Genomic DNA, 25,986 nt, shown 5'->3' with positions numbered 1-25,986 from the left:
TTGTCCACTCGCCTCTTGAGGATTGACCACAAGTTCTCAATGGGATTAAGATCTGGGGAGTTTCCAGGCCATGGACCCAAAATGTCAACGTTTTGGTCCTTGAGCCACTTAGTTATCACTTTTGCCTTATGGCAAAATGCATTGTTCTTCCCTAAACTGTTGTTGGATTGTTGGAAGAAGTTTCTGTTGGAGGGTGTTTTGGTACCATTCTTTATTCATGGCTGTGTTTTTGGGCAAAATTGTGAGTGAGCCCACTCCCTTGGATGAGAAGCAACCCCACACATGAATGGTCTCAATATGCTTTACTGTTGGCATGACACAGGACTGATGGTAACACTCACCTTTTCTTCTCCGGACAAGCCTTTTTCCAGATGCCCCAGTCCTCAGCAGTCCCTTCACCATACTTTCTGCAGAAGATCAATCTGTCCCTGATGTTTTTTTGGAGAGAAGTGGCTTCTTTGCTGCCCTTCTTGACACCTGGCCATCTTCCAAAAGTCTTCGCCTCACTGTGCATGCAGATGCACTCACACCTGCCTGCTGCCATTCCTGAGCAAGGTCTGCACTGGTGGCACTCCGATCCCGCAGCTGAATCCTCTTTAGGAGACGATCCTGGCGCTTGCTGGACTTTCTTGGACGCCCTGAAGCCTTCTTAACATGAATTGAACCTCTTTCCTTCAAGTTCTTGATGATCCTATAAATTGTTGATTGAGGTGCAATCTTAGTAGCCCCAATATCCTTGCCTGTGAAGCCATTTTTATGCAATGCAATGTTTCTTTGCAGGCCACCATGGTTAACAATGGAAGAACAATGATTTCAAGCATCACCCTCCTTTTAACATTTCAAGTCTGCCATTTTAACCCAATCAGCCTGACATAATGATCTCCAGCCTTGTGCTCATCAACATTCTCACCTGAGTTAACAAGACGATTACTGAAATGATCTCAGCAGGTCCTTTAATGACAGCAATGAAATGCAGTGGAAAGTTTTTTTTGGGATTAAGTTAATTTTCATGGCAAAGAAGGACTATGCAATTCATCTGATCACTCTTCACAACATTCTGGAGTATAAGCAAATTGCTATTATAAAAACTTAAGCAGCAACTTTTCCAATTTCCAATATTTATCTAATTCTCAAAAAATTTGGCCACGACTGTACATAAACGTAGAGATGCAGGTTACCCAAATGTTAAAGGGTCTACAGGAGTCTGCAGTAAACACTCCCAGGAAGCACCCTAGAGTATCAGAATATAAGGATTAGGACCCAGACAACTAATTAAGCCCAAAGAGCAAAACAGGCAAGCATGAGACCAGCACAATCTCCACCTCCCAATAAGTATAGACCAGCACAACCGCCACCTCCCCAATAAGTATAGACCAGCACAACCGTCACCTCCCCAATAAGTATAGACCAGTACAACTGCCACCTACCCAATAAGTATAGACCAGCACAACCGACACCTCCCGTATAAGTATAGACCAGCACAACCGCCACCTCCCCCATAAGTATAGACCAGCACAACCGCCACCTTTCCAATATGTATAGACCAGCACAACAGCCACCTCCCCAAAAGGTATACACCAGCACAACCGTCACCTCCCCAATAAGTATAGACCAGCACAACCACCACCTCCCCAAAAGGTATACACCAGCACAACCGCCACCTCCCAGATAAGTATCGACCAGCACAGCCACCATTTCCCCCATAAGTATAGACCAGCACAACCGCCACCTTCCCAATAAGTATCGACCAGCACAGCCACCACTTCCCCCATAAGTATAGACCAGCACAACCACCACCTCCCCAGTAAGTATAGACCAGCACAAGCGCCACCTCCCCAATAAGTATAGACCAGCACATGCGCCACCTCCCCAATAAGTATAGACCAGCACAACCGCCACCTCCCCAAAAAGTATCGACCAGCACAACCGCCACCTCCCCAATAAGTATCGACCAGCACAACCGCCACCTCCCCAATAAGTATTGACCAGCACAACCGCCACCTCCCCAATAAGTATCGACCAGCACAACCGCCACCTCCCCAATAAGTATCGACCAGCACAACCGCCACCTCCCCAATAAGTATCGACCAGCACAACCGCCACCTCCACTACATATGGCTTCTTCCAGGGCGTGAGGTGTGGATGGTACATAGTGTATTTTATTCACAGTGAGAGAATAGCAGCTCACCTTTGAGCGGTGGAGAGCACGGACATGCTAAGGCTGCACCAAATAGATAACCAACGAAAAAAGCCAGGAATAGAAAGTATTTGTCAGACATCCCACATGTTCAAACACATTTCTCAAAGGTGATACCGCCACGTGTTATACAAGGGATTCAGCGTGTCACTGGGGGTTAGAATTATTCCATCATACCAGGAAAAATATATAGAATTCAATCTAAAGAAAAGATGAAAGGCGTCCACAGCCTTACTGATCCCCATCCCCAGTAATCCTGACAGACGATGACAGTGACTGTACACATACCTCCACCTGCACAGCTGGACATTATATAAATGGGGCAGGGGGGAGACTAGTGGGCCACTATATAAGTACTTTCCACTATATAGTGGGAGGTAGGGTAAAAAAGAGTTTCTTAATATACTTTATTAAAAAAATCTGAATGGTAATGTTTTTTAATGAGCCCCGCCCCCTCAGCACCGCTCTGCATGCAGCCAGTTCGCCCATGGGTGCACACCACATGGAGGAGCTTTAGAGAAAGCTCATCCATGGCTTTATTCTAACTGCACATGCCCAGTCTGCCTCTGCCGCGCTCCCTGCTCCGAATCTGTCTCTACAACTGGCTTATTCCTGTCATGATGTCATGACCATGTGTGGGAGGAGTCAACCAGGCTGTGCTGTGTGGGAAGAGGTAAAGGACCTGTGATGATGTCATGACCATGTGACCATGTGTGGGAGGAGTCCTCCAGTCTGTTCTGTTGGAGGAGGTAAAGGACCTGTGATGATGTCATTAACATGTGACTGTGTATGGGAGGAGTCTGGAATCACATGACTGGGTGCTATTCAGTGTATTCAGGACTTTGTTGTGCTGGTTGTGATCGGTGCTGGATGACCTGAAGTGTTGCATCGGGATGTAGTTACAGAGTGTATGCAGTGGAGCTGTCTCTGTGTCTCCTACAATATAGGATCCGCTCAGTGGAGATCTTCTATATCAGATCCTTCTCCTGATTGACCCATCAAGAATGCATAGGGACAAGATGGCGGAGAGTATAATAAATATCACCCTAGAGATCCTCTTCCGGCTTACTGGAGAGGTGAGAGATTCTGACGATGTCACATTACATCATCTTATCTATGTTACTGACAGATGGACATGACTGGAGAGGTGAGGGACTCTGGAGATGTATGGAGTGATATTTATTACTGTGTCTCTCCATAACCAGGACTACACAGTAGTGAAGAAGACCTCTAATGAGCGCTGTCAGGCCCCTGTGTCTGAAGGATGGGGAAGAACCCTGAGCCGAACCACGGGGCCTCCACCTCACCCCCTGATACATGAGGAAATCAATAGAGAGAAGATCCTAGAACTCACCAACAAGATGATTGAGCTGCTGACTGGAGAGGTGACACTGCTGGGAATGCTGGGACATTATACAGGAACGCTATGAAGGGATCTGGGTGATGACTGTATCATTGTGTTGTCAGGTTCCTATAAGGTGTCAGGATGTCACCATCTATTTCTCCATGGAGGAGTGGGATTATTTAGACGGGCACAAAGATCTGTACAAGGACGTCATGATGAAGGATCACCGGCCCCTCACATCACCAGGTAACAGACATGACTAAATACACACATCCTCTCATTATCTGTATGTAAGGAATGAATTCAGTTACTGGATGTGTTTCCTATAGTTAAGGAAGAGAGAAGAACACCAGAGAGACGTCCCAGTCCTCATCTTCCACAGGATGGTTCAGAAGAACATCACAATGTCCCACATGATGATCAGGTAGATGGACATAAGGTCTTATGAAATGTCCCCTATGATCTGTAGAAGGTTGTGAAGATCTTGTTTTATCCACCAGTATTATATGGTTAATCCTTGTATAATGAGAAAGGTAAAGATGGCAGGATTACAGCCAACCATAGACATTACATGTGGTCTGGATCTTCTCACAATTTTCTAGTTTTGGAGACTGCTGGTTAGAATAAGTAACTAACAGGTTGGATTTATACAGGAGACCTGCAGATATTTGGGTCAGATATCTCCTGCTACCCTATCATTTTTGGTTGTCATTCTAATTACTGATCTTCCATACGACTTCTCCAACCGTCTGATGACTTCTATAATATTTCTTTCACAGCTTGTGAATCTGGGTGAAGATCTGAACAATATTAATCCTACAGATACATATGTGAGGGGTGATGATCAGAGTATAGAGGACATTCCTACAGATAACCGCCCAGGTGAGTAGTAAACACTAAATAAAGCAGAGAAGACCCAAAGATTCTACTCCTTCACTGGATACTTTTAACCTGTTGGGGACACATGACGTACCGGTACGTCATGTGTATTTAAGATCACCGCCGCGCAGCATGCGGTGATAGGAACAGAGTGCCTGCTGAAATCATTCAGCAGGCACTCTGTGACAATGCCGAGGGGGGTCCTGCGCCTCTGTTGACCTGATAACCCGGAATAGAATGGTGATTGGTGGTGTGATAATACACCACCAATAACCATCCTTAGATCCTGAGAGGTGGCGGTGACATCACCTCTCAGGATCTCATCCTATTGGCTGGACGGGCGGGAGGGAGTTAACTTCCCCCAGCTCTGCTCTCCTTCTCCATTCTGCGTCCGGGAGCGAGGAGAGAGAGCAGCCTGCAACGGATCTGACCCAGCACCCCCATCTGTGCCCAGCACCCCCCTTCTGACCCTCCACAGTGCCATCTGGCACTAAAAGGTACTTTAGGGACAGGTTAGGGAAAGGTTAGGTTAGGTAGGGATATTCAGGGAAAGTTTAGGGGAAGAAAAAAAAAGTTATACTGTTGCATCACCCTGATTGGGTGTCTGGGGTCCACAGCAGAGCTGTGTGACACTAGACCCCCCAGGGGTGCTGCAGTTTGCCCCCTACCCCCCTTCCCACCCCCACACACATTTTTTGGGGCGCGAGTGTTTATTTTTTTTGCGTAAGCTGACTGTGGCCAGCACTCATAGCGTCCGGCCACTGTTAGCGCATTGCCCACCCCACCGCTGATCAGCTTCGGACAGCATGTTTGAATCTTTTATTTTTTTTTGCTTTTTTTGGGGTTTTCACTTTTTATTTTTTTTTTCTGTTAGGATTAGGGCAAAGTCTGCGAACACCCGTGCCCCCACACACACGCACACTAAATAAAGTTGTCCACGCACACACTCCCCTATGGCCCGTTGGATCTTCTTGGCCGAGGAGGCATACGCCAAGCTTGCCTACGACTCAGAGAGCCCTAGTGAGGACGAGGATGACCCCACTTTTCTCTTGTCATCCACGTTCTCCTCATCATCTAGCGATGATGATGAGCCCCCAAGGCGGCGGAGCAAGGGGACCGCCATGCCAGGGGCCCTGTGGCCTACACTAGTACCAGCAGCTCTGGGGCTCATACTAGTTTTCCGGCCACCAGATAAGTCCACCTGAGCCCCCTACCGGTGAACTTGCATGGTGTACCCCAGAGGATTTTGAGCCTGTGATTCCAGATTTTGTTGGCCAACCAGGAATCCAGATTCCCACAGTGGGCTTTACTGAATATGACTATTTTAGTCTTTTTTTCAGTGACCACTTTGTGAATCTGATGGTGAAGCAAACAAACTTGTACACCCTACAGTTAGTTGCTCAACACCCGGGCTCCTTTTTCGCTAGGGCCGGTGGCTGGACTCCGGTCAGTGCAGCCGAGATGAGGACATTTTGGGGCCTCATGCTGCACATGGGACTAGTCAAAAAACCCAGTGTCAGGCTGTACTGGAGTGTGGACGTCCTCTACCAGACCCCATTTTACAGTACGGCCATGACACGCTCCTGTTTTGAGGCCATTCGGAAATGCCTGCATTTTGCAGATAATGCAGCATGCCCCTCCCCCCAAGGAGATCCTGCCTATGACCGCCTGTACAAAATCAGGCCTGTCATCAATCACTTTGGGGCCAAATATTTGGAGGCCTATGTACCTGGAAGGGAGGGCGCGGTTGAGGATTCTCTCATTGCTTTCAAGGGGAGACTCATTTTCCGCCAGTATGTTTCCTCTAAGCGGGTGAGGTATTGCGTGAAGCTGTACAAACTTTGTGAGAGTACCTCAGGGTACACTTACAAGTTTTGTGTGTACGAGGGGCAAGATTCCCGTATTCAACCCCCAGAATGTTCTCCCACTCTGGGTGTTCGCGGGAAACTTGTGTGGGACCTTGAGCACCCACTGCTAGATAAGGGTTACCACCTGTACGCGGATAACTTTTATACTAGTATCCCCTTGTTCCAGTCCCTCGCCGCCAGATCCACGTCCGCTTGTGGGACCATGCGGAAAAATCAACGCGGCCTCCCTACACTTCCCCTCCAGGTACCTATCCCCAGGGGTGAGACCCGTGCCCTTATCAGTGGAAACCTGTTGCTGGTCAGATAGAAGGTCAAGAGGGATGTCCTTGTAATGTCCACAATTCACCGTAACGGCATCACCCCTGTCCCTGTGCAAGGTACCGCGGCAACAGTCCTCAAGCCCGATTGTATCGTCGACTACAATCGGTATATGGGGAGAGTTGATCTCTCTGATCAAGTCCTCAAGCCATATAACGCCATGCGCAAAACCCGGGTATGGTACAAAAAAGTTGCGGTCTACTTGGTACAGGTTGCCCTGTACAACTCTTTTGTGCTGTCCCAGAGCGCTGACAACACAGGGAAATTCCTTCAGTTCTATGAAGCAGTCCTCAAGGACCTGATCTTTTCAGACCGGGAAAGAGCAGGCCGGAGTACCTTGGGAACTGGAGGCGCCTGGATCGTCCCTGGCCAATACTTTCCAGGTGTGGTCCCCCATACTGGAAAGAAAGGACGGACCCAAAAAAAAGTGCAGAGTGTGTCACAGGAGGGGATACGGAAGGACACCACCACTCAGTGTGACACGTGTCCTGATCATCCGGGCCTCTGCATTATTGGTTGCTTCAGGGAGTACCACACTTCCATGGAGTACTTAATTTTTAATCCCCTTCCCCAATTTTAATTCCATTTAACCACTGACAATCGGAAAAAAAACTATGGATCTCAGACTTGAGACAGCAAAAAAAAAAAGTTTTTTTTTCAAAAATCATATTTTGTAAAACTAAAATAAAAAAAGTAGACATATTAGGTATCGCCGCGTCTGTAAGAATCTGCTCTATAAAAATACCCCATGACCTAACCCTTCAGATAAACACGGTCAAAAAAATAAAATAAAATAGTGGAAATAAAAAAGGATAATATAGTGTAAAACCTAAATACATTTTTTACAAAGTTGACATATTAGGTATCGTCGCATCCGTAGGAATCTGCTCTATAAAAATACACCATGACCTAACCCCTCAGATGAACACAGTAAAAAAAATGTAATAAAAACAATACAAAAAAAGGTATTTTTTGGCAAATTTTTCATTTTTATCAATTTTTTCCAGTAAAAAAGCAAGGGTTAAAAGCCAAACAAAACTTAATATTTATTACCCTGATTCTGAAGTTTACAGAAACACCCCATATGTGGTCGTAAACTGCTGTATGACCAAACGGCAGGGCGCAGAAGGAAAGGAACGCTATATGGTTTCTGGAAGGCAGATTTTGATGGCAATTTTTTTGGGCACCATGTCCCATTTGAAGAATCCCTGATGCCCCCCTAGAGTAGAAACTCCATAAAAATGAACCCAACTAAGAAACTACACCCATAAAGGTATTAAAAACTGATTTTACAAACTTTATTAACCCTTTAGGTGTTTCTCAACAGTTTATGGAAAATGGAGATGAAATTTCAGAATTTCTATTTTTGGTAACCTTGCTCACAAAAATGTAATGTAAAGCAACCAAAAATCATATGTACCCTAAAAATAGTCCCAACAAAAAAAAACTGCTACCTTAACCCGTAGTTTCCAAAATGGGGTAACTTTTATGGAGTTTCTACTCTAGGGGTGGATCAGGGGGGCTTCAAATGGGACATGGTGTAAATAAACCAGTCCAGCAAAATCTACCTTCCAAAAACCACACGGCGCTCCTTTCTCTCTACGCCCTACCGTGTGCCCGTACAGTAGTTTACGACCACATATGGGGTGATTCTGAAAACTACAGAATCAGGGCAATAAATATTGAGTTTTGATTGGCTGTTAACCCTTGCTTTGTAACTGGAAAAAATGTATTAAAATGGAAAATTTGCCCAAAAATTTAAATTCTGAAATTTTATCTCCATTTGCCATTAACTCTTGTGGAACACCTAAACAGTAAATGACATTTGTAAAATCAGTTTGGAATACCTTGAGGGGTGTAGTTTCCAGAATAGCGTAATTTTTGGGTGGTTTCTATTATGTAAGCCTCACAAAGTGACTTCAGACCTGAACTGGTCCTTAAAAAGTGGGTTTTGGAAAATTTCTGAAAAATTTCAAGATTTGCTTCTGAACTTCTAAGCCTTGTAAAATCCCCAAAATATGAAATGGCATTCCCAAATTGATCCAAACATGAAGTAGACATATGGGGAATGTAAAGTAATAACTATTTTTGGAGGTATTACTATGTATGATAGAAGTAGAGAAATTGAAACTTGGAAATTTGCACATTTTCCCAAATTTGTGGTAAATTTGGTATTTTTTTTAAAGGTGTATTAAAGTTATTCACACATAAAGTGACACTGGTCAGATTTGCAAAAAATGGTCTGGTCCTTAAGGTGAAATATGGCCATGTCCTTAAGGGGTTAAAGAGATTTTCTCCTCTATAAAAGAAGTGGAATAAACTGTGAATAAAATATAACTTTTATTAATATCTATTAAAACAAAGTGGTGACCACTGCATGGAGACTAAAGTACCACTGAATAAATCAAATAAATATGGCACTCATTGACAGTTTGGTCCTCAACTATTTTGGGAGTGACCAAACCAAAAATACAGTAGGGTATTTAATGGTCACTTACTTGTGCACCACAGACTCTTCAAACAGCTGATTGGAGGGGGCGGCGGGAGTCAGAGGACTACCATTCAGATATTTTTACCTCTCCTGAGGATTAGTCATCAGCATTTTACTCCTGAAAACCCCCTTTAAGCGCTGTGTTCTGTCAGTTTTTTCAGCTGTATAGGTTTTTAATAAAACATTGCTGGGCTGAGAAATGACTAGAAAAAAAAAAACGGGACCTCCTTGAGTTTCTTGTATAAGGGTCGGTGCACATTCACCTAGAGATGCTTTGGCCATGCCTAGAGCTTTTATGCTCTTTCTATGTTTCCATGGGTTTCCTCCAAAGGTCAGGTCTGACAGCCTATTTAACCACATTGGGGAGCAGCCAATTTTTGGGCGTTAGTGACCAAGTAACTCCCCCCCCCCTTTTTATCATTGCATTTTAAGAGCCACAGCTTATTTTTCTGTTGATGTGGTCATATGAGAGCTTCCTTTTGTTCTGGGAAAAGTGTTGTTTTTAACTGTTTTTGAAAAGAATATTAAAAAAAAACAGCAACTATAATTTTTGGGTTTTCATTGGATCATTGGTTGCCATGTTATGACAATCCTGCCCATTTGAGCAGGAAACTGGCTATCATTATACAGCTGAGCACCCTCACTAAGGTGCTAAGGGGTAAAAATAAAATATAGAAAAAAATGTGCTAATCCAGCCTTACATTTGCTCCAAAGCCACAATTTAATGGTCATGCTGGTAATCTCCTTTGGTATTTGCTGAAGTTCCTATAACTGGTGGGAGTACATGAGATTGACACCCTCTAATAGCACTGACTTACAGGTCATTTTATGATTATCAACTGAGCATCTAACTAGAAAAGAATATGGTAGACACACTGAAAAGTGATTCTTTGAAGATGCTGGCTTCAACACAATAGTGGAAAACTACAGCCTAGTCTCCTAACATTCTGATCTAATGGCTCTTGCTCTGAGATTAGATTAGATTAGGATCTGTTTTGCAAACCACTGTCCTAGTTCAGTAAACAATTGAATTTTGCTACATTCCTTGCAATTTATATTTAAATGTTAAGATAGAAATGTTATAACATATTAATATTATTTAAGGTTATATTATCAAAAAATAATACAAATTTATTCTTGGCAGAAGACTGCACCAGGAGCTCAGAGGGACATGGGATATTTTCACAACATGCTATGACTCAAGATGTATATGAACAGCATGTCATAATTCCAGATGTATCTTCAGCCTTTCACAGCAAAGATCCATCTGATTATTTTCAATGGATCCGATCTTCTGATTTACCAGAGACTGTTAAGCAAAACAAAGAACACAGAAGGGGTGAACATCAAAGACGAGAGAAGCCATTTTCATGCTCAGAATGTGAGAAATGTTTTAATGCTAAATCAGAACTTGTTAGACATCAGAGAATTCACACAGGGGAGAAGCCATTTTCATGTTCAGAATGCGGGAAATATTTTACCCAGAAGCAAGAACTTGGTATACATCAGAGAATTCACACAGGGGAGAAGCCATTTTCATGCTCAGAATGTGGGAAATGTTTTAATCGGAAATCAAATCTTGTTATACATCAGAGAATTCACACAGGGGAGAAACCATTTTCATGTTCAGAATGTGGGAAATATTTTAACCAGAGGCAAGATTTTGTTATACATCAGAGAACTCACACAGGGGAGAAGCCATTTTCATGCTCAGAATGTGGGAAATTTTTTAATTCTAAATCAGATCTTGTTAGACATCAGAGAATTCACACAGGGGAGAAGCCATATTCATGCTCAGAATGCGAGAAATGTTTTAATGCTAAAACAGATCTTGTTAGACATCAGAGAATTCACACAGGGGAGAAGCCATTTTCATGCCCAGAATGTGGGAAATGTTTTAATCGGAAAACAAATCTTGGTTTCCATCAGAAAACTCATACAGGGGAAAAGTCAAAGCATTCAAGTTGTAGTCCAAGCAAGGGAAATTAATTTATAGCACTAAATGATGATTGACAAACTTATGTAATTACCAATAAATGTCTTATTTAAAAGCATATAGAAACTTATCACTTTGCTTTTGCTTTTAAGATGGGGCAGAAAACAACATGAAAATCACAATAAAAAACGCACATTACTCAACACTGTATTGTAGATTTTGGTGTGGAATTTTTGATGAAACCACAATACAGCAATCGTGGATCCACACAAATAATCACGCTCCAGTGACGGAATTAAGGGTGGCACGTTGTCTTTGTAGTGAGGATCCAGCATGGTGGCCACCCAGTAATCCGCACTGGTTAGAATGTGGGCAACTCGGCGGTCGTTGCGTAGGCACTGCAGCATGTAGTCTCTCATGTGTGCCAGGCTGCCCAGAGGCAATGAAAAGCTGTCCTCAGTGGGAGGTGTATCATCTGTGTGTAAGCCATGTACCGGGGTGGGCTCCCCAGAATACAGCGAAGTCACAGACAAGGAAAGCGACACTGACACCAGCTTAATATGCAAGAACAGAAAACTTTACTTAAACAACAAGTAATAACATAAGCATCACCAAAGCAATACAGACATGCATAGAAATGCTATATCCCAGACCCACAGTAAATGTCCCTGCCCAATGGCAAGTCGTGCTGTGCCGCCACAGAGAACACCCCTAGCCGGTGGCAAACGCAGCAGAGCCTGCAAGTCAATAACTGCGCTGCAGTCCAGTACAGTACAGCCTAGCAAAACAATATAAATCCTAACTAACTAATGCTAGGCCTAGGCTAGTCTCTGTAACTTCAGGCGCCACACAATATATTGCAATCAGTAACCAGGTGTACTGACCTGTGTCCGTTCTGGGCCCGAGGATGCAGCCTACCAGAGATGGCCACCAACCTCTCAGCAACCGTGCGGCCTTGCTTGATAGTGAGGCCTTCTGTCCACACACTGGACTGGTCTTCCTGGGACAACCTCTCTTTTAAAAGAGCTGGATACAGAAAGTATATTACAGCTACTCTCCTTCTTCTGAGTGTCCATTAACTGCCGGACATCTGCAAGCCAGGATGGAATCGGATTCAGTCCCTCACAGCACAATCCTTCTACCATGCCAGATCAACACACTTCCTGGTTAACTCACAGGCAGCAGCATGAGTCATCATCTGTTTTGCATATTCAAATCTCAGAGTGTGCTGGCTGTAGCTGCAAAACAGTGGCCTCTAGTGCCCGGAATGCCAAATGACAGTTTAAGTACAGACATTACAGAAATAGCTGTTTCACAATCTCACATGTGTCCTCTGTATCCCCCCAGGCACGCTCCAGTTATGCCCATGAGCTGCTTTGGGTGCCATCCTGCTGTGAACAATGTTCCTCCTCCGCATCATCCTCCTCATCCTCCAGAACTGTGTCCTGGCTGGACAGTTGTGTACCTGGCTTCTGTTAGTGTTCAGGAACCCACCCTCCGAACCACTTATAATTGACTGGCATGATAAACATGGAAATGACCCCTCTTCCTCCTGTGCCACATCCTCTTCCATCATCGCCCAAAGCATTTTTTAAAGGAGACATAGAAGTGGGATAGTAACGCTGAGGATAGCGTCATTGGCACTGGCCATTTTGGTGGAGTACTCGAAACAGCGCAACACGGCACACACTTCCTGCATGGAGGCCCACTCGTTGGTGGTGAAGTGGTGCCGTTCCGCAGAGTGACTCACCTGTGCGTGCTGCAGCTGAAACTCCACTCTCGCCTGCTGCTACTCGCATAGTCTCTCCAGTATGTGCAAGGTGGAGTTCCACTTTGTGGGTATGTCGCATATGAGGCGGTGAGCGGGAAGGCTGAAGTTACGCTGCAGGGCAGACAAGCGAGCAGCAGTGAGAACGCCGAAAGCGTGCAGAGACGGCCTGCACTTTCTGCAGCAGCTCTGACATATCAGGGTAATTTTTTAGGAACCTCTGCATAACCAAATTCAGCACATGCGCCAGGCAAGGGATGTGCATCAAACCGGCTAGGCCTAGAGCTGCTATGAGACTTCACTCGTTATCGCACACCACCAGGCCATGCTTGAGGCTCAGTGGCACCAACCACTCATCGGTCTGTTGTTCCATGCCCATCCACAGCTCCTGCGCGGTGTGTGGTCTTTACCCCAAACAGATGAGTTTTAAAACACCTGCTGTCGTTTCCCCCTGGCTGTGATGAAGGTGGTGGTGCAGGTGTTATGCTGACCGGATGAGGAGGTGGTAGAGGATGAAGCGGAGTAGGAGGCAACAGGAGGCAATGATAAATGTCCTGCAATCTTCGGTGGCGTAAGGACATGTGCCAAATTGCTATCCGCCTCAGGCCCAGCCGCCACTGCATTTACCCAGTGTGAAGTTAGGAAGATATAACATTCCTGCCCCTGATTACTGGTCCACGTATTGGTGGTTATGTTACCTTGACACAGATGGCGTTGCGCAGTTCACACCTGATTTTGTCTGCTACTTGGTTGTGCAGGGCAGGGATGGCTCGCCTGGAAAAGTAGTAGCGGCTAGAAACCACGTTCTTTGAGACAGCCACCGCCATAAGGTTTTTAAAAGTCTCTGTCTCCACCAGACAGAATGACAGCATTTCAAAGGCCAGGAATTTTGAAATGCTGGCATTCAGAGCCAGGGATCGCTGGTGGATAGGGGGGTACTTCCCCTTTCTCTCCAGTATTTGGGGGATGGACAGCTGAACACTTCTATGGGACAGTGTGGAGATGCTTGGTGACGGTGGTGGTGTTGCTGCCACATCCTCTGTTTGCAAGGTGGCAGGCGCCACTGTCACTCCAAGGGGGAGGAAGAGGCCCGGACTGCAGCAGAAGAGGGAGCAGGAGGATCCTGGGATATTTTGTGTTTTTTGAGATGTTCACTCCACTGCAGCTCGTGCTTTACATTTAGATGCCTGGTCATGCAGGTGGTGCTCAGGTTTAGAACATTTATGCCTCGCTTCAAGCTCCGATTGCACAACGTGCAAACCACTCGTGTCTTGTCCTCAGCACATGGTCTGAAGAACTGCCACACCAGGGAACTCCTTGGAGTTGACTTTGGTATGCTCAGTCCCAGGGTGCGGTGGGCAGTAGCAGATGTACTGGCTAGGGGACGGCCACTCTGCTTTTTTACCGTGCTCCGTCTTTTGCTGTGTGGCTGGCGCTGGCGCTGTGTGACCACCGCCTCTTCCTCTGAACTGCACACGTCACTCACATGACCTTGATTCCATTTGAGGTCTAGGACCTGATCATCCTCCACATCATCTGCCCCCCACTCCTCACTCCTGCCCTCGTTGCCGGTCTGCACAGTGCAGAAAGCCGCAGAAGTTGGCACCAGTGTTTCGTCATCATCAGAGACGTGCTGCGCTGCTACTCCCATGTCCACATCCTGAAACATAAGTGGTTCGGCTTCAGTGCACTCAATCTCTTCCACTTCTGGGGCAGGGCTAGGTGGAAGGGCCATGGAAATCCTGCCAGCAGAGTCATCAAAAAGCATAAGAGACTGCTGCATGACTTTGGGCTCAGGCTGCTTGCCTGATTTTCAAGGGGGTGAGGTGAAAGACAGATGCCCATTGGCTGCAGGTGCCAACTCTGCGCTTTCAGCAGGGGAACGGGTGGTAGACAATGTGAAGGAACTGGAGGCACTATCAGCCACCCAATCTACTACCGCCTCTATTTGTTCTGGCCTCACCATTCGTACACCGGTATTCGGGCCTAGAAAATAACTCTGAACGTTCTGTCGCCTACGTGCACCTGAAGAAGGCGTTTCATTTGTGTGTGTAGCTGGCACAGACCACGTCCTCTCCCTGCAACAGGAGCTCCACCAACACCATCCGCACCACGACCAGGGCCACGTCCCTTATTTGATGCTCTCCTCATTCTTTGAGGTCACCCATAAAGCTAACAGACGGATTAACTTTATTAATTTCCCTGTCACAGATGCAGTGCAGGTGTACCTCACACAAACAATTGGTATATATCACCCACCAATGCAACAGATGGATTAACTTTATTAATTTCCCTGTCACGTATGCAATGCAGGTGTACCTCACACAAACAATAGGTATCTGTCACCCACCGGTGTAACAGACTGATTAACTTCATTATTTTCCCTGTCACATATGCAGTGCAGGTGTACCTCACACAAACAATTGGTATATGTCACCCACCGATGTAACAGACGGATTAACTATATAACTTTCTCTGTCACTTTTATGCAATACAGGTGTAACTCACACAAAAAATGGGTATATGTCCCCCACCGAACTTACAGACGGATTAACTATATTACTTTCCCTGTCACTTATGCAATACAGGTGTACGTCACACAAAAAATTGGTATATGTCCCCCACCGAACTCACAGACGGATTAACTATAATACTTTCCCTGTCATGTTTGCAGTGCAGGTGTACCTAAAAAAAAAGGGTATATGTCACCCACCGAACTAAATGATGGATTAACTATATTACTTTCTCTGTCATGTATGCAGTGCAGGTGTACCTCACATAAAAAAATGGGAATATGTCACCCACCGAACTAACAGACAGAATAAGTATTATAGTTTTGTGTCAGAGGTACAAAGACGGTGCATTTTACCCACAAATGATCGCTATAGGTCACCCACAGAATTAACAGCCAGATTAATTGTTATATTTCTGTGTCAGGGGTGCGAAGATGGTGTATTACAGCCACAAAAAAATCATAATAGGCCACCCACAGAATAAATTATAAATTGCCAGATGAGATTCCTAACACTCTCCCTCACTTCAGCTGCCTGTTTCCTGTCCCTGCACTATTCAGATATGATGGGCGGTGCTACACAAGATCCAGCTTTTATAGAGGCTGGGTCACATGATGCAACGGCCAATCACAGTCATGCCATTATTAGGCATGGCTGTAATCGCTTTTAAGTGCCCACAGCTTAAAAGCTTGTTGATTGGCTGCCCTGCAGCCTTTCAACAAGCTTTATTAAATGTCCGAACACCGAACTCGAACCTGAACTTTTCCGGAAAAGTTCGGGTATGGGTCCGGGTACCCGAACACGCAAAGTTCGGTATCGACCCGAACTTTACAGTTCGGGTTCGCTCAACACTATCCATAAATATTGTACCCCCATTGCCACCTCTGACCTTTGAGTATAATCTTAAAACACCAAATTATGTAAATAATAAAGTCACCACTGTGGAAATTAAATTCTTTTTTGGTGTCGCAGACCAACCGTGTGATGTGGGCTATTTTCACAATCTCAGTAAATTCAAAGGTAGTCGTGCTGCCAGGCACACTTCATAGCATCAGAGTACAAAGTCAAGGAAAAACAGCAGCTCTTGTTGTGTAGCTATGACACAGACTTCCACCAACAGGCAATCTCTATCGTGCGAGTTCCTCCTGTGGATTAAAAAGTTGTGCCGCACATAGTGAAGTTCCACCAATCTTAATCTCTCAAATACTTTTTAATATACTCACAAGAGTCACTAAAATTCAGGCATTGAACAATAAAATCTGTAGCACCGCCCGACCCGGGTTTCACCAGAATAGCTTCGTCAGGGGCGAAAAATAGAGAGGGCAAACACAGAGGGCAAACACATTTGGCATATTTTTGGGACATGGTGTCTAAATACCAGTCCAACAAAATCTGCCTTCCAAAAACCATGTGGCGCTCCTTTTCTTGTTCGCACGGCTGTGTGCTCATACAACAGTTTACGACCCCATATGAGCTGTTTCTGTAAACTGCAGAATTAAGATAATATAAGATGCCTTTATTGTCACTGTACAATACAATGTAATACAATGTACAATACAATGAAATGTTGTTTGGAGAAATCCTAGATGCCATGGACAGAGGAACAAGAACTGACATTGAAACTAAGGCATTACACTAGAAAAAAAAAAAACATTGCACTAGAAAGCATTACTATTCACAGTTCACAGCATAAATATATATAGCAAGAGCAAAGTAGGAAGTGCTTATGAGTATATATACACACTGATTCAGACACCACTGCAGACAAGAGATCATCATGGGTTCATGAATGCAGCAGTCACTTTCAGTCTGTGGTAGTTTCTATCCTAGGAAGGGGCAATAATCTCCGAGCATTTAGGAGACTGTTTTGGGGTAAAAGCTGTTCTTCAGCCTAGTGGTGCGGGCATGTAGGGCTCTAAGACGCCTACCAGAGGGTAGGGGAATAAAAAGGCTGTGGCCGGGGTGAGTTGGATCCCCGCAGATAATTTTTGCCCTGTTGCTGCAGCGAGTAGTGAAGATGTCATCCAGTGATGGTAACTGAGTACCAGTGATTCTGCCAGCCATTCTGATGATGCGCTTAAGGGTCTTCTTGTCCTCAGAAGAGCAGCCGGAGTACCACACTGTAATGCAGTATGTGATAACAGATGCTATGGTGCACCTGTAAAAATTGACTAGCAGCTGTTTTGGGAGTTGTGCTTTCTTCAGCCTCCTCAGAAAATAAAGCCTCTGAAGGCCTTTTTTGGTAATTTCTGTTGTGTTTTTTATCCATGACAGGTCCTGACTAATATGAACTCCCAAGAATCTGAAACTTTGAACTATCTCCACGTTTCCACCATTAATGCTAATGGTATGGTGTCCATTTCGTTTCTTCTTCCTAAAATCCAGAATTAGCTCCTTTGTTTTCTTGGTATTGAGTATGAGGTTGTTGTTCTTACTCCATCTCTCTAGGTTCTCAACCTCTTTCCTATAGGCTGTTTCATCATTGTTGGAGATTAGGCCTATCACGGTCGTGTCATCTGCAAATTTTATAATGGTATTGTGAATAGGTTTACAGTCATTTGTGAAAAGGGAGTAAAGGAGAGGGCTCAAGACACAGCCTTGCGGTACCCCAGTGTTTAGTGTTAAGGATGAAGAGAAGTGCTTGCCCATGCGTACGATTTGTGGTCTTTTTGTAAGAAAATCCAGTATCCAGTTGCACAGGTGTGAGCTGAGACCCAAGTTGTTCAGTTTTGTTTGCCAACTTGTTGGGAGGGATGGTGTTAAAGGCCGAGCTGTAATCAATGAACAGCATCCGCACATAGCTGTCTCTCTGCTCCAGGTATGACAGCGCAGTGTGAAGGGTAAGTGAGACAGCATCCTCAGTTGACCTATGTGCTCTGTAAGCAAATTGGTATTGGTCCATGGAGGTGCAGATCTTGCTCTTCATGTGCCTGAGGACAAGTTGTTCAAAGCACTTCATAGCAATAGGAGTGAGAGCCACCGGGCGATAATCACTTAAAGTCTTCACCCCTGCCTGTTTTGGAATTGGGACAATTGTGGAGGACTTCAGGCAAGTGGGGACAATGGCCTGCTCTAGTGAGCTGTTAAACATACTGGTAAACACTGTTTTCAGCTGTTTAGCACAGTTTTTTAGGACTTTTCCAGGAACTTCATCAGGGCCAGCTGCTTTGCGGGGATTAATGTGGTTTAAGGCCCATTCTACCTCATGTGCTCTCAGCATCAGGGAACATGATGGAGCCTCTTGCTGGGCTAATTTGATGATAGTCAGCTCATTGTCTTTGTCAAATCGTGCAAAAAAATGATTTAGGTCATCAGGAGAGAAAGAATTCCCGGTGTTGATAGAACAGGTGTTGCTCTTATAATTCGTAATGGACTTGATACCCTGCCACATACGTCTGGAATCAGAGCTTGTAAAATGATGTTATATTTTTGTTTTGTAGCAGTGCTTTGCCTCCTTAATGCCCCTCTTCAGATTGGACCTGGCTGTTTTGTACTCCTCTGGGTCTCCCTTTCGGAAAGCAATGTCACGTGCCTTCAAAAGGTTTTGGACATTTCTGTTTATCCATGGTTTCCTATTTGGGAAGGTCCGAATGATTTTGGTATCAGTGACATTGTCCATGCAAAATTTAATATAGGATAGGACAGAGTAGGCCTATATGTTTAAGTCTGTGTGATTTTCCTTTGTAGCTGCCTGTTTAAACAAATCCCAATCTGTGTCCTCAAAACAATCCTGTAGTCTCATTGTGGCTCCTTCAGGCCAAACTCTGATTGTATGCAAAGTAGGCTTAATCCTGGTGATAAGAGGTTTGTATGCTGGAGCTAAAAACAAAGAAATGTGATCCGACCTGCCAAGATGGGGGGCAGGTGATGCTGTATAAGCATTTGCTATGTTGCAATAAACACGGTCCAATGTATTTCTCCCCCTAGTTGGGAATTTAACCTTTCACCAGAATAAAACATCTAAACTAACTATACAGACGTGTAGAGCGGCGCCCAGGGATCCCCCTGCACTTACTGTTATACCCGGGCGCCGCTCCGTTCGCCCGGTATAGCCTCCGGTATCTTCATAGTTAGGCTCCACCCAGTGGAACCTGCCGCGGTCTCCTTCTCCCAGGCTGTAGCGCTGGCCAATCGCAGCGCTCAGCTCATAGCCTGAGAGAAAAAAAAACTTTCAGGCTATGAGCTGAGCGCTGTGATTGGCCAGCGCTACAGCATGAGAGAAGGAGACCGCGGCAGGTTCCCCTGGGTGGAGCCTAACTATGAAGATACCGGAGGCTATACCAGGCGAACGGAGCTGCACCCAGGTATAACAGTAAGTGCAGGGGGATCCCTGGGCGCCGCTCTACACGTCGGTATAGGTAGTTTAGATGCTTTATTCTGGTGAAAGGTCCTCTTTAAGTGTCATAAGTTCTAAATCAGCAGAGCAATATTGTTCAGCAATGACTGTGGAGGTGCACCAAGCCTTATTGACATAAATACACACTCCACCTCCCTTATTCTTACCGGACTCAGCGGTTCGATCCATTCGGTAGACAGTCCGATCCACAAGTTCAATAGCCTCGTCCAGGATGTTAGTATTTAGCCAGGTTTCGGTGAAAAATGAGGCGCAAGTGTTCATCCTATCAGATGAGATCCTCAGTCTCAGCTCATCGATCTTGTTCACTATAGACTGGGTATTTGCGACGAACAGGCTGGGTAGTGCTTGCTTGTTTGGGGGGCTCTTTAATCGAGTATTGATGCCGCCCCTCTTGCCCCGCTTCTGCTTCTTTTCCCGTCTCCTTCTGTGCCGTCGCTTCGACGGTATAATCATCCAGTTGGGCACCGATGTCCTTAGAATCTCATCCGGGATATTAGGGGGTGGTGGTGGAACAGGACCTTTCATTCTGATGTCCAGTAGCTCTTGCACACTATACGCTGTGTGTGCTGTAGCAAACTGAATACTCGCTGTGCTTAAAATTAAGGTAATAACTATGTAAAAAATAAGAAATTGGCATCTAAATGGAGAGCTCCAGGCTGCTGCATCCATGCGCGCTGCCATCTTGAATAGGGTAATAGATATTGAGTTTTGTTTGGCTGTTAACTCATGATGTGTTACAGAAAAAAAATGGATTAAAATGAGTGTTGGGCGCAAATATTCAAATTGCGAATTTTAATCGCGAATATCGCCAATTCGAGAATTTGCAAAGGTTTAGAATATAGTGCTTTATATTCGTATTCACAAATATTCTAGATTTTTTTTTTTATCTGAACCCATTATCCCTCCCTGCTTCTTGCTTGTGGGCCAATGAGAAGGCTGCAATGTCTTTGTCCGAGTTTATCAACATCCCTAGCAACCAATAGGACAGTTGCCTACCCCTTACTATATAAGTACCTCCCCAGCAACCATTTTCTGCAGTTTTTTGAAGTTCTGGGGAAGACAGCAGTATCATTGCTGTGCTCTGTGCTTTGCTGTGTCATTACATTAGATAGTTAGTTAATTAGTTAGTTAGCTTATATATAAAATACAGATAGTTAGTGGGGGATAGTCAGTGTAGGTTATATCCTGATATAGTATAGCTGATAGGTTCTGCTGTTCATAGATACATGCTACAGACATAGTGCTGTGATGTCACAACAATACTTAGTGCACCAATCAGTAATATGTAGTCAGACCTGCTAAAATGTGAAGTTGCACATATTGCGTCAAAATATGTGCATCATTAAATGCTGATTTGCGCAATCGCGAATATATCGGAGCACTCTATCTGCATATAAAGCTATTGTAATGTTCTGCCGTGCCATAAAGTGTATAAGAATCATGTAAGTATCCCCCCTGTCCACCTTATAACTACAGTAATGTGAAGTTTTATAACCTGCTGGAATCGGGTTCAATCTGCCCAAAGGGGCGGTGTTTCACCTCAGCTTGCGCCCAGCCAGCCTCGCCACAACTGCCGTTTGAAGCGCCGCCCAGCTCATCAATATTCACTTCGCTGGGCGGCTACTAGTGTCCCCGGCCATCTTCAAACGGCAGTTGTGGCGAGGCAGGTTATAAAACTTCACATTACTGGAGTTATAAGGTGGACAGGGGGGATACTTACATGATTCTTATACACTTTATAAGACCTGTACGGTCATATATATACCTTATTATGCTTTTTTGGCCCTGTCAGTGTCCCTTTAAGTAATAACTATTTTATGAGGTATGACTTTTTATTTTAAAAGCAGTGAAATAACAATTTTTAAAATTTATAATTTTTCCAAATTTTGGGTAAATTTTGAATTTTTTCATAAATAAAGGTGAAATATATTAACTCAAATTTATTACTATTATGAAGTACAATGTGTCACGAGAAAATAATCTCAGAATGGCTTGGATAACTAAAAGTGTTCCAAAGTTATTACCATATTGTCGCTCTCCTCAGCACCGTCGGCGTCCCTTTGCTGTACTCGTCTCCTAGGTAACAGGGGGCTGGACGGACCGGCCGCGCACGCCTCCTCCGCGCGGCCGGCGTCCTCAGTTCCTCCAGTAACCAGGGGAGGTCTGAGCACCGAGCTAGACACTCGGTGCTCGGCTGTTTTCCCTGGTGCAGGTCATGTGGCGCTGGCCACGTCACATGACCTCAGCCTGCTGGCCACAGGTTGCCTGTTAATTATTTATCTGGCATTTGTTTGGTTTCTTGCATACTTACCTGATCCTGTGTTCCCTGACGATTCTCTGCCTGCTCCTCCTGTACTGTGCATCTCTCCTGGTATTCTGACCCCGGCTTCTACCTGACGATTCTTTGCGGACTCCTGTTGTACTTCGTCTCTCTCCTGGTATTTGACCTCGGCTTCTCCTGACTATTCTCTGCTTATTCCTTGGTACTGCGTAGCTCTCTTGGTATTGACCTGGTCCGTTCACGTTCCGTTATTTGTCTTGTCTGTCCTTCCCGCACGTATCCTAAGTTAGGGACTGCCGTCCAGTTGTCCCTTGTCATCAGGACTCATGTGGCAAGTAGGCATGGCCAGGGGTGAGCGTGGAGTGCAGTCCAGGGGTGAGGGTGGAGTGCAGTGGTCACTATCCTCTCCCCTGTGTGTGTGTGTGTACGTGACCGTTACACATATAAAGTGACACATGTCAGATTTGAAAAAAATGGCCCGGGTAGAAAGGCAAAAACTGGGGTAGAAGGGGTTAATATCATTTTTAGTACCCTTAGGGGACGTGTATATGTGATCTCCTGATCACTTGTACTATACACTGCAATAGAAGATTATTGCAGTCTATGGTATGTTAGTAGGCTGCCTGTCAGGCTGTGTTTCAGGCTTAAAGGGAACCTGTCACCAGGATTTTGTGTATAGAGCTGAGGACATGGATTGCTAGATGGCCGCTAGCACATCCGTAATACCCAGTCCCCATAGCTCTGTGTGCTTTTATTGTGTAAAAAAACGATTTGATGCTTATGTAAATTAACCTAAGATGAGTCCTGTCCCGGGAATGAGTCCAGCGTGAAGGAGCCCAGCACCGCCCCGCATCCTCCGAATCTCCTCCTTGCTCCCCGACGTCAGAAAGCTAGAGCTCCGTAATCTCGCAATGCCCGAGCTAGCGCATGCACAGTGTCGTCATAGTGTTCCTTCCTTGTGCTGGCATCAGCCTCAGGGAACGAACTGCGCATGCTCTAGCTCGCGCATCGCGAGATTACGCCGCTCTAGCTTTCTGACGTCAACGAGTAAGGAAGAGATTCTGAGGATGCGGGGCGGTGCTGGGCTCCTTCACGCTGGACTCATCTCAGGGACAGGACTCATCTCAGGTTAATTTGTATATGTATCAAATCGTTTTTTTTTACACAATAAAAGCACACAGAGCTATGGGGACTGGGTATTACGGATGTGCTAGCGGCCATCTATCAGCCCATATCCTCAGCTCTATACACAAAATCCCCTTTAACTTTGCAGGCAGCTCACTATGAAAGGCCTAGGAGTCTACACAAGGCACCAGGCTGTCATAGCAACCGATGATTGGAGCCCCATGATTTCACCACAGGGGTTCTGATCAGAGGACAGAGGGAAACCCCTCCCTCTGTCTAACCTCACAGATGCCACAGTCGCTATGGACAGCGGTATCTGATGGGTTAAATCAGTGGCGTACATGCAGGGGTCGCAGTTGCGACTGGGCCCGGAACTCCAGGGGCCTGAAGCCCGGCCGCCTGTCGACCCCCCTGGCCCCTGCAGTCAGTGTTCCCTTACGTCTAAGTGGCGCGGGTGGGCGGCCATATCGCGCCGCTCAAGCTGCTTGCAAAATGTCCGTCATGCGCCTCCTGCCCCGTCTGTCTGCTCCTTCCACTTTATGAATGAAGCAGGCTGGTGGGGCAGGAGGCGCATGACGGAGGGAGAGATGTCACGCACAGGCAGCACAGCAGCAGAAGGGTGGGCAGCAGCGCTCTAGTTCGGCTGCCCACTGCCGGCCATGTGAGGAGTGGTGGAGTGGTGAAGCGGCCACCGCTCAGGAGACTTGTGGAGCAAAATGTCCTGCAGCAGAATTAACTCCCAGAAGGTAGGAGCTGCCCCCGGTGTGTGCACAGAGCCGGGCACTGCACCGGCCCCGCCGCAAGTGTCCCTGCCTCCTCCATTCCCCCCACTAATACATTACTTTACTAGAAGGCACTTATGGGGATATCTGTGGAGGGCACTGTTGTGGGGGGATCTGTGGAGGGCACTGTTGTGGGGGGATCTGTGGATGGCACTGTTATGGAGATATCTGTGGATGACACATATATAGCATAAGATGCTATATATGTGTCATCCACAGATATCCCCCATAAGTGTCATCCACAGATATCCCCCATAAGTGTCATCCACAGATATCCCCCATTAATGTTATCCACAGATATCCCCATAAGTGTCATCCACAGATATCCCCCATAACAGTGCGTCATCCACAGATCCCCCATAACAGTGCGTCATCCACAGATCCCCCATAACAGTGCGTCATCCACAGATCCCCCCATAACAGTGCGTCATCCACAGATCCCCCCATAACAGTGCGTCATCCACAGATCGCAGTACAGAAGGATTGCCATCCACAAAGCGGTACTGTTGGGAGGCATGTTGGGTGAATGGTAGGGGAGGTAGTGTGGGGGGGGGGTGGAGGCAGGTTGTGGGGGGGGGGGGCGGCGGCGGGTTGGGGGATGGAGGGGGCCCCATAGATCAGTTTTGCATTGGGGCCCCATGGAATGTGTGTACGCCACTGGGTTAAATGACTGGGATCAGAGTCATCTCCATTCCCAGATTGTGATCTGTATAATACACCCAGCACCTGCCATAGATAGAGAGATCAGCGCCTGAGCCCGCTCCATACAAGCTCTTAAGCTTCTGGTTATCCAGCACCATTCACAACCAGCACAGCAAGAGTCCTGAGCACCTGACTCCTCCCACATATAATCACATGGTCATGACATCATGAAAGGTCCTTTATCGCCTCACCTAGAATCTGACCCCTCCCACACATAATCACATGGTGATGACATTATGAAAGGTCCTTTACCTCCCTCCAGTAGCACAGCCTGGAGACTGACTCCTCCCACACAAGGCCACATGGTCATGACATCATCACAGGTCCTTAACCTCCTCCAGCAGCACAGCCTGACTCCTCCCACACACAGTCACATGGTCATGACATCATGAAAGGTCCTTTAGCCCACTAGTCTCCCCCTACCCCATACATGTAGTGTCCAGCGGTGCAGCTGGAGGTATGAGTACATTTACTGCTGACAGAAGGGATTGTTATTTTCCAGGCTGACTTGTATTTTTAATGGAACCGTTACATTAAGTTATTCGGGGTGGAATGGTGAAATATGCAATTGCGCCAATGTTTTCTGGGTTCTATTTTTATATTGCTTATTGTGCAGTAAGAATGAGGTTATCTTTTTTCTGCTGGTCACTATTTTTATTTTTTTAGCCTTTTGTGGCATTTTTTTTTTGCACTTGGGCATCTTTTTCATGGGTTGGCGGAGCCCAGAATCCACCAATTCTTGCACAACTCCTTTAAGGAGCCTGTGGGGTAATGGGCATTGACTGGAGCTCTCCTCTTGGAATGTGTATCCCTCAAGACTCCTGTTCTTTTCCTTTATCTCTTGAGAATCTGCAGTCGGAGGACTGAAGGGGGTTTAATCTAAACAGCGTACACTAACCCTTACAACGTGGAGCTATTGCAATCTATGTGACTGTGTCACCAACCAATAATACAACAAAACAAGATAACACATTGCCACAATTGTATATTACACAGAAATAATGCGCCTTTACTGATAACTAACTAAAAACACCTCCCCAATAAGTATAAACCAGTACAACCGCCACCTCCCCAATATGTATCAACGACGACAATCACCACTTCCCCCATAAGTATAGACCAGCACAATCGCCACCTCCCCAATAACTATCGACCAGCACAACCGCCACCACCTCAATAAGTATCAACGAGGACAACCACCACTTTCCCCATAGGTGTCGACCAGCACAACCGCCACCTTCACTACCTATGGCTTCTTCCGGGGCATGGTACGTAGTGTATTTTATTCACAGAGAGAGAATGGCAGCTCACCTTTGAGCGGTGGAGAGCACGGACATGCTAAGGCTGCACTAAATAGATAACCAACAAAAAAAGCCAGGAATAGAAGTATTTGTCAGACATCCCACATGTTCAAACACATTTCT

General features: G+C 45.7%; 1 protein-coding gene and 1 long non-coding RNA gene across 3 annotated transcripts in view; one reads left to right on the top strand and one right to left on the bottom strand.

Annotated features, from left to right (window-relative positions):
• Nucleotides 1–25,986, top strand: part of LOC121004499 (oocyte zinc finger protein XlCOF6.1-like) — a 417,876-nt gene that overhangs the window by 230,985 nt on the left and 160,905 nt on the right. The window lies entirely within an intron of this gene.
• On the bottom strand, nucleotides 1,163–25,735 carry LOC121004543. Of its 2 annotated transcripts, none has more exons than XR_005779738.1 (3): nucleotides 25,698–25,735; nucleotides 1,894–2,103; nucleotides 1,163–1,316 (listed from the first exon to the last, which is right to left on the bottom strand). It is a non-coding gene; the product is annotated as an uncharacterized LOC121004543 (long non-coding RNA). The 2 variants fall into 2 exon arrangements; XR_005779737.1 differs by lacking the exon at nucleotides 1,163–1,316 and adding an exon at nucleotides 1,754–1,797 and having other exon boundaries at nucleotides 1,866–2,103.

Source organism: Bufo bufo, chromosome 6, assembly GCF_905171765.1.
Source record: "Bufo bufo chromosome 6, aBufBuf1.1, whole genome shotgun sequence".
NCBI lineage: Eukaryota > Metazoa > Chordata > Amphibia > Anura > Bufonidae > Bufo > Bufo bufo.
The sequence above is the reverse complement of the archived record's forward strand: the minus strand, read 5'-3'. Positions and strand labels throughout refer to the sequence as shown.